The following is a 16,749-nucleotide window of genomic DNA, read 5'->3' as shown; positions in this document are numbered from 1 at the left end:
GCATGACACTCATACACAGAGAACAAAAAAATCATTAAAAAGTTTTCACTGCCAGGGGATGAGATTCAAACAATTCCTTTTTCTTATAGGATAACCCAGTCTCAGAAACTTAAGGAAGCATCAAATTGCCAAGTGAAAATGCATACTTGGCTGTATGAATCATCTGGGAGACTGTTTTTGTTTAGATATGGTTTGTCCCCGAGGGTTAGTGTGTTGCAGGCTTGGTCCCTATGGTGACAGTGTTGGAAGGAGGGATGAAGCCATCAAGAGATAAGGCCTGGTGAGAGCCCTAGTGATTGAAGAATGTCCTTGGGAGAGATTAAATCTCATCAGATTTCTGAATTCTCATAAGAGCAAGTTGTTGAAAAAACGAACCTCATCCCTAACTGCCCTCTAGCTTGCTGTTTGACAATGTTCCCAACACTGTGTTGCCATTGGTCACCAGGCCTAGGCCAGAGGCCCGGTAAGTCCCAAATCCTTCTCTTCCACTTTGGACCTCTAAGAACTATGAACTAAATAAATCTTTCTTTATGGCCTGCTTCAGGTATTTTGTTAATAGTAATGAAAACCCCATTGATACATGCATTAAAATGAATAATCAACATACTATAGACCAAGGTGGCTAAAATAAGAAATATAAGACAACAAATACTTCCTGAAAATGGAAACAAATAGAACTTTCATGCATTGCTGGTAGAAGTAAAATGTTACATTCAATTTTAAAGCAAGCTAAGTGGTGGTTGTGCACATTTTTAATCCCAGAACGAGGGAGGGAGGCAGAGGCAGGTGGATCTATCTATGTGAGTTTGAGGCCGGCCTGGCTGAAGAAGTGAGTTCCAGGACAGAAAAGTCATGTATCAAAAAACAAAACAAACAAACAAAAAAATCAAATTGAAAACAGTTTGGCAAGAATTAACAAGGCTGAATGCTTGCCAACCCTACAACAAAAATATTTTATTGCTAAGAAATACATATAGGTGCCCAATATTATAGTTTGAATATGAAATGTACCTTAAGGCCTGTGTGCTATAGGCTTTCTGAAAAAACGACTGATCAGATAATCAATAGGAGCAATACACACACCAACACACCACACCCTCCAGCCAAACCCAAGCCTCTGCTATGATGATACGATACAGACCTAACCTCCACTGAACCGGTTTTTTTGTTTTTTTGTTTTTTTTGTTTTTTGTTTTGTTTTGTTTTTCCAGACAGGGTTTCTCTGTGTAGCCCTGGCTGTCCTGGAACTCACTCTGTAGACCAGGCTGGCCTCGAGCTCAGAAATTCACCTACCTCTGCCTCCCGAGTGCTGGGATTGAAGATGTGTGCCACCACACCCAGCTTCACTGAACTGCTTTTATTGGGTGTTTTTTGTCAGTGATGAAAAGCTTACTACCACACACCTAGAGGCATTAAAATAGTGTTTAATCATCCAAAGCTGAAAAGAGTTTACTTGTCAACCCACAGCAAAGTGGAGAAAATATTCACATTCCCAAATCAGGAATACTATACAAGAATGAATAAATTATTTTCAAACTCATCATGGATAAATGTCACAAGAAAGATAGCAAGAAAGAGCAGAAACTAAAAAATACAAAAATAACACATAAAGTGTTAAAGAAATTACAGTAATTGCCTTTGAGATGGATTAAGTTGCCTATTAACCATCCCGCTCCATTTCAAACACAACTTGTATCTATCGGTTCACCTAGGGACTCCCTTTAGCTTGAATACTCAATTCACTTAGTACACCCTCTAATAATTGCTATGTGCATAGATATAGCAGAAGATTTAAATAAACTCCTCAGAATTCACAGTAAAAATGCAAGTATGCTGCCATAGTGGAGAAATAGAGGAAATGATGAAATGAAAGTCCTATCACAGAATACAATGCTTTGCTTTCTTACTGTCACATGACTTCAGTAAATTAACCTCGCTGGACTTATTTCCTTGTTTAGTAATCATAGTTCACACTAGGACTAGTGAATATTTGCAAAGGACAAAGCTGGTACAAATACAATTACCAAACAAAATACAGTATTTAAAGGTGTTTCTTAAAAGGAATGCTGTCTATCTGAAAACACCAACACACAACTGTGCCTATGTAAGTGGACAGGTGCGGAACATATATCATAGAAAATACAAGTCTGGGCTCAGTGGTTAAGAGCACTGACTGCTCTTCCAGAGGTCATGAGTTCAATTCCCAGCAACCACATGGTGGCTCACAAACAAACTATATATATATATAAAAAAACCTTAGCTAAATAAAATAAAATAAAAATACAAGGCTAGGCCAAGAATGGTGGTATGTATAATCATGGTGAAGGCATGAAGATCACAAGTTCTAAATAATAGTGAGTTCTGTGCCAGCCAGAGATATATAATGAGACTCTTATCTCAACAAACAAACAGGCTGAATCACCCAAATTTGCACCATAATACCAACACTGGGTACCTCACGAGTGCTTGTAACCCCAGCTCCAAGAGAACTGATGTCCTATTCTGGCCTCCACATGCATGCAGGTATAAACAGACAGACATACACACTCACACACAAACACACACATTAAAAGTAAAAATAAAAGCCAGGCAGTGGTGGTGCACATTTTTCATTCCAGCACTCAGAAGGAAAGGAAGAGGAATTTTTGAGTTCAAAACTAGCCTGGTCTACAGAATAAGTTCCAGGACAGACTAGGCTACATAGAGAAACTCTGTCTCTAAATAAATAAATAGGTAGGTAGGTAGGTAGGTAGAGATAGATAGGTGGATGGATAGGTAGATAGATAGATAGATAGATAGATAGATAGATAGATAGATAGATAGATAGATAGATAGATAAGCAGACAGACAGACAGACATAGAATGATTCTATAACCAAGCATGATGATACATGCCTTTAATTCTAGTACTAGGGAGGCAGAGGTAGATGTATCTCCATGAATTTGAGGCCAGATAGTCTATGTAGTAGAGTCCCAGGCTAACCAATGCTACGGAGTAAGACCCTATCTCAAAAAAACCAAACAAAAAAACCAACATAAATATAGAAAAATATACTAAAAACAAACAGTGTGAACTGTAAGGTATTTACTAAACAAAAAACTGTCTCCCAAAACAGTTCATTCCTATAACCTTACTCAGGCAAAACTCCTTTAACCATCCTCCCTTCTCCCCAAACCCCTTATCTCTCTTCATCACTCCTTCCACACCATAACCCCAACTGTTAGGTTAAGGCTGAAATATCTCCCACAAGCTCAAAAGGTAGTTCTATTTTGGGAGGTGGTGGAAGTGGTATGACAGGGACTAGCCAGAAGAGGTCATTTTCTCGGCTATAACTCTGAATGTTACACCTGCCCTACACTTGGTCCCTGTTTCCTGTCATATCCTCCCTACAGGAAGGATTAAAATCTCTGATACAATGAGCCAAAATATATCTTTCCTCCCTCAAGTTGTCCATTCAAGTTACTATGTCAAATCAGTGAAAAGGCTTAGTACACCATCTATCAGTAAATTCAATGTATCTAATTTTAAAAATAAATCTAAGCCAGGTGTCCTAGTGGTGGCTTTAATCTCAGTAGTTGGGAGGCAGAGACAGGAGGATCTCTGTGAGTTTAAGGCCAGCTAGTCTACATAGTGAGTTCTAGCCAATGAGAGTTACTTCGTAAGATCCTGTCTCAAAAACTACAATAACGAAAATAATAATAAATAAATCTAGACTCTGACTAATTTTTCCATCTGTGCCATCAAATTTTATTCTAGCAGATCATCTAATGCTTATACTACTATTACAATTATCTCCTGACCAGTGTATCTATTTAGCTTTTGATCTATAGTCTGGGTAAAATACCATGCTTGAAATTCTTAGGTGATCTGTTTTGTTTAAAACAAAGAAACATTCTTACAATGGTCCACAAAACTTTACAGGATCCAATGTGTCAAGTCACACCACCTTTCATTCCCAAACCCCATGAAGAACGCTGATGTCTTGTCAAGGACTAAATTGGGTCCTCATCTTACAAACTCAAAGACCAAGGTCTCTAACTCCCAATGCAATTGTGTTTGGCAATAGTCTTTAGGAGTATAATTAGCAGGCAGCAGAGCACTGCCTCACCAGGACTAGTATCCTTGTAAGGGACACTAAAGCTCTTACTCTAGACACACATAGCAATAGCCATGCATAAAAAAAAAAAGATGACCTGCAAGCCAAGAAGAAGGGCTTCAGGACAGAAAAAATAAAATAAAAAAGCAACCTGGCTATTGCTTGACTTTGACCCCTAACTTCCAGACTGTGACAATAATATTTAAATTGTAGTATTTTGACAGTGTTCATAAACTAAAACAACTAAATATGAGTAAGCATACCTTAGAAATGCTTGCCGGGCGGTGGTGGCACACACCTTTAAGCCCAGCACTTGGGAGGCAGAGGCAGGCGGATTTCTGAGTTCAAGACCAGCCTGGTCTACAAAGTGAGTTCCAGGACAGCCAGGGCTATACAGAAAAACCCTGTCTCGAAACAAACAAACAAACAAACAAACAAAAAAAAAAAGAAAAGAAAAGAAATGCTTAGATATCCAAGGTATTTCCTAAGAGTTGCCCAGAATCGCCAGGCAGTGGTGGCACACACCTTTAACACCAGCACTCGGGAGGCAGAGGCAGGCAGATTTCTGAGTTCAAGGCCAGCCTGGTCTACAAAGTGAGTGCCAGGACAGCCAGGGCTACACAGAGAAACTCTGTCTTGAAAAAAAAAAAGAGTTGCCCAGAATCTATAGCTTACAGAAATAGGTCCTGACTGATTTTATATTAGCTTGCTAATTGCATTTGGCTTGAATAGCTTCACTGAAATGTACCACCTTGCAAAACTGTGAGAAATTAGCCATTATAACCCTAGTATATGACTGATTTCTGTGTTTCCAAATTTTTCTAAATTAATATTTATCATCACTAGGATTGGCTTAAATTTATCCACAAATATTCCTTTTTTGTTTTGTTTTGTTTTGTTTTGTTTTTCTAGACAGGGTTTCTTTGTGTAGACTTGGCTGACCTGGAATTCATTCTGTAGATCAGTCTGGCCTCAAACTCAGAGATCCATACACCTGCCTATGCCTCCCAAGTGCTGGGATTAAAGGGGTACCACCATCCGGCTGTTGTTTTTCTAAATATTTCTGAGTATCACTACTTATAATTCCTTTAGCTTCTATTCACAGCTTTCTAGACAATAAGATTACTTTCTGCTTCAATTATTTCCATGTGGCACCATTTTCTTATTTTTTCCTAAAACAACACTTGAAGCTAGGTGAGATACCAATCCCTATAACCAGCACTTCGAAAAGGAAGACAGGTCAGCCTGACATCAGCCTGACAAGAAGACTTTGCTGATTGACTAATGGGTGGGTGGCTAGGTGGATGGATGGATGGAAAGGATGGATAGATATATTGATTAGACAAGCAGATAGATAGATACATAGATAGACACAGATAGACATGGGTGTTAAATAAGTGGTCATTACAGACTACTTGTTCCTTATGTGTTAGTCTCTTTGTTTGGAGACAAGATCTCACTGTGTGGTCTTAGCAGCTGACTTGGAGCCAATTATGTGTTAAGTTTTTTGTTGTTGTCTTCTGTTTCTTTTGTTTTTGAGGCAGGGTCTTACCCACTGGAAGTGCAGGCTAGCCTTAAAACTCACAATAATCCTCAGAATCTCGAGGAGCAAGATTGTAAGTGTGTATGGGTGCATCTGGTGTTTTAATGGACTTTTAAAAATAGATATGAAATTGAGCCCTATCTCTTGCCTCAACACAAACACAACACTCCCAATCTCATCACCCATGCTAAGAGCGGCACATTGTCTTTGATGTCTGTGTTGTCTTCATAGTTTTGTCTTTTCCAGAGTGTCCTAGAATTGGGATCACACAGTGTGCAGTCTTTTCAAACTACCTTTTTCACTTAGGAATATATATTTAAAGGCCACTCCCTAACTTTGTGGCTGGATTATGTCCACTACATAGATTGCCAGTTTATTTTGTCAGTTATTTTTGTAAGAGCTCAATGCCATAAATACCATTTCCATTAAGCTCAAAAGTTCATTTTCTTAACTTATGTGTTTTAATACATTTTCACCTACGTTGAACTTGGTGACATTTGGGAGACAAAGGTAGGAGAATTAGGAGGCCATCCTCAGGTACATACCAAGTTCAAGGCCTACCTGGGATACTTTTGATTCTGTCCCCAAAATAAACAAAACAAAACAAACAAACAAACAAACATCCTCTTCTCTTTCCCAAGTAATTCACAATAGAAAGAATACACAGATAGTTGCTAAGCTCTAAATCCATTTAGCCTCAACACATAACCAAAAGTGCCACCTAATGAAAGCTAAGCTGAGACAAAGGCCCCTAGATGTGACCCAAAGTAGTTCCCTATTGCATGCCACCACCCTAGTTATATCCCCTACCCCTATGCCTGACCCATTATAAATGGTCCCAACCAATCCTCCATCTCTGCTGCTAGTCTTCCAACTTAATGCATATGAATATAATAAACTTAGAAGCAATAACTTGTAAAATGTCTGTTTCCAAAGAAGCTACTGATTTATCAGAAACACTTAATTTTTAAATTTTTACATAAAGCCAGCTTTTAGTTCCAGTACTCAGGAGGCGGAGAGAGGTGAATTTCTGTGACTTTGAGGCCAGCCTGGTTTACAGAGCTAGTTCTAGGACAGTCAAGGCCACACAATAAAAACCCTGTCTCAAACAAAAAAGTTAAATAAATAAAAATGTATACAAACAAGAAAAAACATAAGTCATTATACACTCATGTGTTTTAACAGTAGGGATATGTCCTCAGAATTGCCTCACTACCCAATCCATCACTGTGCAAACACACAATGTACATACACACACGCTCAGCTACGATGGCACTAGGTGACAAAACTACACAGGAATCTGTGATAAATGTAGGCCACCAGGCTGGAACTTTATTATTCAGTCTTGTTTTTTTTTTGTTTGTTTTTCGAGACAGGGTTTCTCTGTGTAGCCCTGGCTGTCCTGGCACTCACTTTGTAGACCAGGCTGGCCTCGAACTCAGAAATCTGCCTTCCTCTGCCTCCCGAGTGCTGGGATTGAAGGTGTGCGCCACCACGCCCGGCTTATTATTCAGTCTTTAGCTATAATAATTTCCATGGCTTATGCACTGTAGTAACCAAAGTTAAGTTTAAAATGTACTTTAGCTTATAAACATGTATTGAAATCCTCATAAAAGGCATCCTAGATCATAGAGCCATGCTCTAAGAGTCGTGTATGCCTTTGTTACTGGGAATGTGCCTCTGGCAGTTATTTTCCCCTTCCTAATGCCTACAAAAATATCTAGACAGAAACAGTTGATAACTTTCTGTGTTTCATGTTTTCTTTACTTGTACTATAATTTAAATACCAATATTATCTTTTTAGGTTCGTACACCCCAAATCATAAAAATATCATACAATATCAAATAAATACAGTAATTATGTACTCTATACATATGCTCCAATATGTGCCAAGACCAATACTGCAACTTCAGAAGTACTCACTCTTTTCTGAAAAATATTATTCCATACAACAACATACCCAGTAAGCATAAGTTAAGGACTAAGTAACGGTATAGCATAACCATTTCTGAAAAAAACTATCAACACAGGAAAAGCCACCTTGAGAGTCCTGAATGCCACTAAGGAACCATTAAAGGGTGAAAAAATAGAGAAGAAGCAAAGGAAAAGTAGGAAGGATAATCCCAGCTCAGCAACAACTGTCCACATCCCACAGCCTCAGTTCCTTAGCATTAACCAACACCTATGCTGCAGTACATCTAAGATATAGTAAAAGATCGTTTCTTGTTAATGAGTAAACCCAAACTTTAAAAAGACTTCAGGAAAAACCTTAAACTCTTGTGATTATTATATCATCAAGGCTAGCATTAACTGGAAATAAACAAGAATCTGTTTATGATTATCCCCAAACAACAGATAGCCAATCTGCCTATATTTAACTGCTAATTTTCTGGGAAGAAAAACAAAATAAAACCACGGGGTCTAAAAGGGAAAGGGGAGAAAGAGGAAGAAATAGAGCATTCAAAAAAAAAATCTACAACTTTCCCCTCTAACAAAAGCTGATGGAGCTGCTTTAGGTCCTTTTGCATGCTCACTCGCTCTTTCTTTTCTCTCTCCTTTCTTTTCTTTTCTTTCTTTCTTTCTCTCTTTCTTTCTTTCTTTCTTTCTTTCTTTCTTTCTTTCTTTCTTTCTTTCTTTCTTTCTTTTCTTTCTTTCCAGCTTTTCAAAGAGCACAAGGATATGATTGAGGCAGGAAGAGCCACCTGCTCTGCCGGCTCAAAATTAGAGCTTACCTCCTGAGATTGGTGGCCTTTGCCAAGTTTGGAACACCTTCCATCTCTGTTGTCTTCTGCCCCATCAGACTGCTGATAGGCCTATGGGGGGAAGAAAGAGAAACAGACCCGCTAGAATGCCATATCCAACTATTATGTGCCTTCTCAAAAGGAATCATTAGTTCTTACTGTTCTTGGAAGGCAGAGAATCTAATTGTTACTGGACCTCAGAGGATTAACATTGGCCTTTCAGAGATTCTCCTTCAACAATTTAGCATCAAAAGCCCAAAAAGTAAACACGAACCAAGTGCTGACTTAAGAGCAAACCATCTCAGACAATACCTCACAACAGTGATAGAAACCTGTCCTTGACCAAGGCCTTCGCCACATCTGTCAAAAGATTTTCAGGAAGATATTACATGTCATTAATCAAAAAGATGTTCAATGATATCTTAAAACTCTCATGAATCCTTAAAAGGGGAGGGTGATAACTTCAACAACTTCCAGTGTCAGAGACTTCTAACAATCTATGTCACTTCCTTCAAGACGTCGCCCATAACAGAAAGTTTGCTTCTTTCCAATCTAGAGTCTCTCTCTATAAAGAGGGGCCATGTTCTACCTCAGCACGTATACCTTTGTCATCACATGACCACAGAATACTCATAATGTTCCAAAACCAACAAAACGACTTCCTTTAATTTAATCTTCTGAACTTATAGGAAGACAGCTTGGTATCTGCCTTATCCATTCACCCCTTTATATAGTTGAGGGGCTAATCAGTTAATTTTTTGTTTACTAAATTAAATGGCCAGAAATTCTTTGATCTTTACTCATAAAAATTAAGTACCTGTAGTTCTAGATATTAATTATAAGCTGCACCATTAATACTCTCAATAGAAAACACTAGGCTATGAAAGTAGAAAAGCCCAAATACAGACAATAAACAAGACAGCAGAAGACAGTGTTATCAAATGATACAGAAATACTGACCACCACCATTTGCATAATTCTACTATACTGATTTTCTGCTTTGCTTTTTGTTTTTTGTTTTGTTTGTTTTTAAAGATTTATTTTATGTGTTTGAGTGCTCTGTCTGCATGTACACCTGCATGCCAGAAGAGGGCATCAGATCCCATGACAGATGGTTGTAAGACCCCATGTGGTTGCTGGGAATTGAACTCAGGACCTCCGGAAGAGCAGTCAGTGCTCTTAGCCACTGAGCCATCTCTCCAGCCCTTTGCATTGCTTTTTATATACAGGCTTTAAAAAAAAAAAAAGAATCCCTCAAGAAAAGTTTATTAAATACACAGATTTCCTAACCTAAAAGAACTAGACTCAAATTTAAATGAATTAAAAATAACCTTCTGTGCAGTTAATTCCAAGGTCCTTTTTTTTTTTTTTTCAGTAAGAAAATACAAATCTGAGCCGGGCGTGGTGGCGCACACCCTTAATCCCAGCAATCGGGAGGCAGAGGCAGGCGGATTTCTGAGTTCGAGGCCAGCCTGGTCTACAAAGTGAGTTCCAGGACAGCCAGGGCTACACAGAGAAACCCTGTCTCAAAAAACCAAAAAAAAAAAAAACCCCAAAAAAAGAAAATACAAATCTGAAACTTTTAAAGTAACCTTTAAAAAAAAAACCCATAGGTTTAAAAAAAAATCCACAAATCATCAGATATCTAACTTTACTGCTCTAAAAAATTATGTAGAAGAGATTTTTCTATTGACAAGATAGAACTAAAATGGGTAATTGATTTATTACAGTAGTATTCAAGCTTTTTCAGATTTCTTTGCAGTGCTGGAGACTGAAGCTGTCTGTCTTACATCGTGTAAGCAAGTTACCATCCAGCAACGTCCCTGCCCTCCTCTCAAAATATTAACATTTACTGAAAAACACAGCAAAACACCAAAGAAGGTTTAAGCATGAAAACAGACCCGGTAAACTTAAAACTATCTCTCTTCCTTCTGAGGTGTGAAAATTCTCAACCATCAATCAACTGATTAATAGGTCTTGCGTTGGAAGGTCTGCCATTTATTATTTTATTTTTAAAAAGATTTATTTTATTTATTTATTTTATGTATATATGAGTACACTGTAGCTGTACTGATGGTTGTGAGCCATCATGTGGTTGCTGGGAATTTGAATTCTGCTCACTTCAGTCAACCCTACTCATTCTAGCCTAAAGATTTATTTATTATTTCATATCTGAGTACACTGTAGCTGTCTTCAGACGCACCAGAAGAGGGCGTCGGATCTCATTATGGACGGTTGTGAGAAACCGTGTGGTTGCTGGGATTTGAACTCAGGACCTTCAGAAGAGCAGTCAGTGCTCTTAACTGCTGAGCCATCTCTCAAGCCCCATTTATTCTTTTAAAACACAGTGTGCTAATGACTATACTACCTTTACAGAGTTTCCAACTAATAAGTTAACTATTCCTTTGAAAAAGAAGTGAGGTATTTTTCTTCTAATAACAAAGTTTCAAGATGAAGGCTTAGAGCATTTTACTAGACTAAGATCTTTTTATCAAATTGAAAAGGTAAATGAATGTCTCAGTGAGGTATAGAAAGGGTAGAAAGATCAAAACAGTTTCTAATACATGTTTTTAGTCTTCAACATTTTCCACTTAATTTTTAAAAATGAATTTTCAAGGCAAGCATGGTAGCATAAGCCCTTTATCCCAGCACTCGGGAGGTAGAAGCAGACAGATCTCTCTGAGTTCAAGTCTAATATGGTTCACATAGGGGATATTCTGTCTCAAAAAATAAAGCTGGAGAGATGGTTCAGCAAATAAAACACTGACTGTTCTAATGGATACATGGCAGCTCACAACCATCTGTAACTCCAGTTCCAGGAGATCTGATAATCTCTTATGACCTCCTCTGGCACTAGGCACACAAGTGGTAATAGGCATACATGCAGGCAAACATCCACCAACTTGGAATTAATATTAAACAAAACAAAGGATTTCCACTCAAAGCAAGGTAAAGTTATAGTTTTTCAAACAGCTTAAAAACCAATGCTAACAAATGCCATCTTGGAGCTAGTGAGATGGTTCAAAGGTTAAGAGCACTGGCTGCTCTTTCAGAGGACCCTGGTTCAATTTCCAGCAACCACATAGCAGCTCACAAATATCTGTAACTCCAGTTCTAGGGAATCCAACACCCTCACAAAGGCATACATGCATGCAAAACACCAATGTAGATAAATAGATATCCAACTAGATTAGATAGATAGATAGATAGATAGATAGATAGATAGATAGATAGATAGATAGATATCAAGGCACACTAAATCTCTGTTTTTGTCATCCCAAAGGAATTAACAGCCTACCTTAGGGAAGTCCTGTAAACTCAGGAGCTGAGTGGAGGGCAATCAGTTCCTGAGCAGGCAGCCTAACAAGAAGTTTGCATCTACTCTGAGTGCTAATATGTTGTTAACAAATGTCCAAAATCAAATACTATGAAGTACTAAAAAAATGTTCATATTCCTTGACCAGCTTCCTTAAATATATTCTAAGAAGATTATGACAAGAGGGGAAACTATAGACATGAAACAGAATTTAGTATAATATGCTTCATTATACTAGAAAAAAAAGTCCAACCAATCAGCCAGCCAGGTGATAAAGGAAGCTTTGGGCTTTGTTGTTCTGATGTCCCTGTAAGGCTCCCAACCAGTGAACTAAAAGTCCTACCGGGCTCACATTTACCTTTACCTTGATTGTTGTATTTATATTCATTCTCATTCATATTCTCATTCTCATATTCTCTTTCTCTCTCTCTCTGTCTCTCCTTCCCTCCCTCTCTCCCTCCCTCCCTCCCTCCCCTCCTCCCCCTTCTTTCTCAACAGTGTTTCACAGAGCCCAGAATGGCCTTGAACTCTCTCTGTAGACCAGACTAGTCCTGAACTCCTGATTTTCATGCTCTTACTTTATACCAGCCTATTTGCACCTTGAGTCTTCCTTTTATTCAATGAAGGATTTGAAGTAGTATTCAATATTGTTACTAGATTTGGTCTACAAAATATAAATGTGATAATCAAGTCAAAATATTATTATAACATTTGCCTCTGAACAGCCAAAGTTTAGGAAAGAAGGAAGGAAGAAAGGGAGGGAGAGAGGGAGGGGGAGGAAGGGAGAGGAAGGGGGAAGAGAGAGAGAGAGAGAGAGGGAGAGAGAGAGAGAAAGCCCATTGACAGCACTTAGAAAGGCAAATTTCTAAGTCTGAAACCAGCCTGGACTACATAAAAGACCATGTCTCAAAAAAGATAAAAGAAAAAAGAAATGGCTATTAAATAATTCTCAATAGAGGGGAGACGCATAGCTCTTTAGGAGAAACAAGAATTACTAATAGATGGCACAGCTTCTAGCCGTTCAAAGTATCCACGCATTTGAACAATTAATGAGGTGCGAAGTGAGATGGCTCAGTGGGTAAAGGCGCTGGCTTTGCCAAGCCTGATGACCTCTGAGTTAAATCCCTGGAGCCCCAGTGTGGAAGGAAGAAGTAACTCTTCCAAGTTGTTCTATGACCTCCACATGCACACATGCTAAATAAATATAATTTTTAAAACTTTTAAAAACCGATCAGGATTGCCAAAATATCTTGAGGGTAAAGATATCTCCTTGGTTAGCCTAGACACTGAGTTAGATTCCCAGGACTCATGTAAAGGTTGCAAGGAGAGAACTCATTTAACACAGTTGTCCTCTAACAACCAAATGTATGCTGTTTGCCCAATAGCAAATACAAATTAAGATAAATACACGTGTGTACATATATATATATATATATATATATATATATATATATATATATAATGTATAATATAATACATATAAAATAAATAAAGGTTATACAATGGAGAAATACGTAAGGTACAAAGCTAAGTGTTGTAAAAACAAATGAAATAACTAGTCGGCTATGACCTAACCTTCTTTCCTCCTACCTTCTCAATAGTATGATTTATTTGATCACAAAGGCCTTATCTTACTCTTCTGTGCTATAACTAGAACATAACCACAGTTCATATTTAACTATGCTTAATTATCTATATTTACTTGACTCATTCAATATGTGGCTTATAAGATAAAATAGAAACAGAATATGAATATAAAACAAAATAAAACAGAAATAATGAACGTAGAAGGTATTTTCTGATTTAGAAAAAGTTACTACCACAATATGATTGGCAAAATTGATTAGCTGTAAAGTTCCAAATTGGACTTCTTCAATTTACATATTTCTTACCAAACAGCATATCTATTTTAGATTCTTCTTAAAGAATCATGAGATATTAATTAGCAGGACTATCACTGTTTCATTTGGAAAAGAACGAAAAGTTTTTTTAAATGCTTTACTTACATTGAATAAATCAAAGATATTTCATGTTAGTTCAAAGTCTGAGAGAAGAACAACCAGAAATCTCTAAACTCAAACATTACCACAAAATTGTGACAAAATTTTTAATAGACTTAGCTTCTCAACATAGTTAAGTCATATTGCTATCTGATAAAACCTACTCACTACCAAAAGCTGGGAAGGGGCTGGTGAGGTAGCTCAGTTGGCACAACTGATTTCCACCATTTCCTGATGGCCTGCTTTCAATTCCCAGGACTCACAAGGTAAGATGGAGAGAGTGAGCGTCCATGTATGCTTTCTCCTGGTTACCTCATACGCCCTGCAGCACACATGCACACCCCACCCGCTCAACCCAAATAACTGTTTAAAAAAACCATTAAGCTGTGAAGAATACTCTTTAAATTCGGTTCCTATTTCTTTACCTTTTCTTGCTTTCATGTAGAAAACCACAACCAAAATTTCCCCTTTTAAAATAAGAAATGGTCTTCAAAGAAGAACTTGGACTTCTAAAGACTGCTTTAAAAAGAATGTATACTTTGAAACGAATCAACCAAGACTGACAAAGTCAGTAATTTACAACTAGAGACTCTCCACTGTACAGACCAAAACCTTAGAAATGGAAACCAATGTAGCACTGCACAGCTCTGATCTAAGCATTCAGGAGGCTGAGGCCAGCACTGATTATCTCTCCAGAGCCTGTGCAAATAAATAAAATAAAACAAAGTCTGACATAGTCTGCAGAAATTTAACTTCATCTCTTATAAAGCTCTTATTCCACCAGTGGTGGTCCACGCCTCTAATCCCAGCAACTGGGAGGCAGAGGCGGGTTGATCTCTGTTATTTATTGGCCAGCCTGGTCTACAGAGTGAGTTCCAAGACAGCTAGGACTACACAGAGAAACCCTGTCTTGAAAAAACAAAATTGAAAACAAAACAAGCCAAAACCAAAAAGGCCCCACCAAACTAAAAACCAAACAACAACAATAACAACAATATAACAACAATACAACAACAAAACCAAACCAAACCAAACCAAACTCTCTTGTTTCCAGGCCTGGATTCCCAAAAATATAGGGACCAATGATACTAATAATGACTTCTTGCCACCATTTTTTTTTTAATTAAGGGGTCTGGAGCTAGTGACAGTTTAGCAGGTAAAGATGTATGCTGCCGAGTCTGAGTCAATTCCTAGGGTCCACATGGCAGGAGAGTACCAACTCCAGGAAGTTATCTCTGACTTCCACATGCATGTCACAGCATATGGGCATAGTCACACCCACACATATACACATATTTAAGTACTTGCCACCCACACCTGACGATGTGAGTTTGATCTTCAGCATCCATAGGTGGAAAGAGAGATCTGACTCCACAAACTTGTCCTCTGACTTCCACACATGTGCAACAAACACCTTTCTTTCTCCTCCTCCCTCTCTCTCCCTCCCCTCCCCCCCCCCCCCCCCCCCCGCCTCATTTTAATTAAGGAACTAAATAAAGGCTGGGGAGACAACTCAGTAAAGTCCGTGCTTTGCAAACTTGAATGCCTGAGTTCAAGTGCTGGGCATGAAGATATGCTTATAATTCCAGCACTGGAGAGGCGGAAACAGGAGGCTCCTTGGGGCTCTCTGGATAATTAGTCAGCTCCAAGTCAATAACTCTGTCTCAAATGAGATGAGCAGCAGGATGTCGCCCAAGATAATCCTTCAGTCTCCAGAGACATGTGTAAGTAGATTAAAAAAAAATTGACAGGAAATTCATTAATTCATTCAGGAAATCTGGAGGAGGTAAAGCCAATAAAGTTCCCCTCCCCCCCTCCACCCCCCCCCCCCCGCCCAAAAAAAAAAGGTCAAGATATGTCTGAAAAAATAAAAATAGCTAGCCAGGCATAGTGGCCCATGCCTTTAATCCCACCACTCTGGAGGTACAGGCAGGAGTATCTGTGAGTTCAAGGCCAGCCTAGTCTACAAAGTGAGTTCCAGGACAGCTAGGGCTACACAGAGAAACCCTGTCTCAAAAAAAAAAAAGAAAACAAAACTTTGGAATTAAAATGAAAATAGATAATCAATACTCCTGAAAAGAGAAATGAGAATAGATTTCATAGAACATGACAATTCACTGAGTGTGATTCACTAACCTAGAAAACAAACCTACACCAGGCAGTGGTGGCACACATGTTTAGTCCTAGCACTTGGGAGTCAGAAGCAGGTATATTTCTGAGTTTGAGGCCAACCTACTCTACAAAGAGAGTTCCAGGACAGCCAGAGCTACATAGAGAAACCCTGTCTTGAAAACCAAAAAACCAAACAAAGTATGCTCTGTTTCCATTCATTATAAAGAAGAAAAACAGTTTTTTTGTTTGTTTGTTTTTAGTGATTAAAAAGGCTAATAATGTACCTAAGTGGGGGGGAGGCAGGGGAGTTACCCACTGGAGCTACCTTTTGCAGGAAAAGCAACAGTAGCTCCTCTCAATGTGAAACAAATTATCAAATAAAAAATTTGATTTCAGTTCAAAGGTTAAGAGCACCTGCTGCTCTTGTAGAGGAGTAAGGCTGGTGCTTAGGACCTACATGGCTGCAATTATCTGACACCCTCCTCAGGCACCAGGAACAAAGGCGGTGCACATACACATATGTAGGTACTCAGGGACACACATAAAAATAGACAGTTAATGCAACTTTAAGTATAAAACGAGCTTTGCTCAAGTTTCTTACAACAGAAACAGACCACTTTATGTCTAAAAAGATTTTTAGATAAGCAATTCTTTTTCAAGTCAAAAAGAAAATTTTACTGAAAACAGTACTTTGTAAAGGAAAAAGGGTCATTAAAATTTTTTTAAAAAATGTTGTTGTTGCTTTTTGATTTTTTGAGACAGAATTTTTCTGTGTAACAGCCCTGGCACTTGCTCTGTAGACTAGGCTGGCCTCTGACTCCTGAGTGCTAGGATTAAAAGTGTGCACCAGCACTACTCAGCAAAATAATGAACATTTGTTTGTTTCTGATATGTCTTTCTTTATGTGTGTGGTGGTTTGAATATGCTTGGCCCATGAGAA

The 16,749-nt window shown here is 38.4% G+C and overlaps 1 protein-coding gene across 14 annotated transcripts in view; it reads right to left on the bottom strand.

Moving 5' to 3' along the window:
* Positions 1-16,749, bottom strand: part of Spag9 (sperm associated antigen 9) — a 130,048-nt gene that overhangs the window by 92,724 nt on the left and 20,575 nt on the right. For 4 of the 14 annotated variants that reach the window (XM_030246314.1, XM_030246315.1, XM_030246317.1 and 1 more), the window contains exon 3: positions 8,373-8,453. The exons of the other annotated variants lie outside the window; for them this stretch is intronic. The gene's annotated coding sequence lies outside the window, so the exon portion shown is untranslated. The remainder of the gene's footprint in view (positions 1-8,372; positions 8,454-16,749) is intronic. 14 annotated transcript variants of the gene reach the window in all.

This window comes from Mus musculus, chromosome 11 (genome assembly GCF_000001635.26).
Source record: "Mus musculus strain C57BL/6J chromosome 11, GRCm38.p6 C57BL/6J".
Lineage (NCBI taxonomy): Eukaryota > Metazoa > Chordata > Mammalia > Rodentia > Muridae > Mus > Mus musculus.
The sequence above is the reverse complement of the archived record's forward strand: the minus strand, read 5'-3'. Positions and strand labels throughout refer to the sequence as shown.